The sequence below is a fragment of the Schistosoma mansoni genome, chromosome 1, assembly GCF_000237925.1.
Source record: "Schistosoma mansoni strain Puerto Rico chromosome 1, complete genome".
NCBI lineage: Eukaryota > Metazoa > Platyhelminthes > Trematoda > Strigeidida > Schistosomatidae > Schistosoma > Schistosoma mansoni.
In genome coordinates, this window is record NC_031495.1 from 23,950,056 (window position 1) to 23,951,039 (window position 984).

Genomic DNA, 984 nt, shown 5'->3' on the forward strand with positions numbered 1-984 from the left:
TGTTAAAAATAATTCAACTAAAAGTTCTTATTTCTGTCGCTATGATATTTGTCAATAAAATCGTCTTGATAATGATCATCAAGTATTTTATCATGATATTTTCATTATCAGTCGTAGCAAATTATTTTTTATAACTTTACTTGCTTCAATTAAGTACTCTTTTTGTTTGGGAAGCATTCGTATTAAACAACACAAAGAAATGAAGAATATGATGGTCTATATTCATACTGATTTGTGAGTTAATGATCACAATAAGTTATAAGCTATTTTGTGTATTCTAAATGACTTCTGGCAATAAATATTCTCATAGGTCAAATGATTAATTTACAACCACCATTTACCATTTAGATATTTCATTTAAAGTGTAAACCTTTTTAATGATTTGAAAATGGAAAGAAATACATTAATGATTCTATCTATACGTATATTTTTGTGAATTTGTTTTCGAATAAAATACAGTAGAAACGCAAGTGCTACAATATAATTGCTAGCTGAGTATAATACATCAATCACGAATTAATTAAACACAGAAGAAGTAACTCAAAACAAACGATTTCGTACCGATACTAACTATCCATACAAACATATTGATTGATTGATTATTCAACAAAATCTTGTATAAATCAGATCAAACATTACCAGTCTTTAATATTGTTGCTAAGGAAAGTATTCAGAAATGTTATTATCTTCATTTTTCATATTTTCAAACTGTCCAAAAAACATTCTTCCCAATTATATCTGAGCATTAGTTATGTTTTTTTATTATTTTCAGTTTGCATCATCTCTACCTGTTCATATTCTTTTATTTCATTTTTTTTTAAAAATGAGGAAATGAAATTTGCTAATTTAACAAGATGATAAAAAAAAATTAAAACAACCATTAAGTTGAAATTTCAAAAATTAAAAAAAAAGTTAGGTCATTCACAATAGAAAGAAACGTTTTTCTTTTTTTTTAAAAAAAAACAAAAAAATGAACTCAGATAA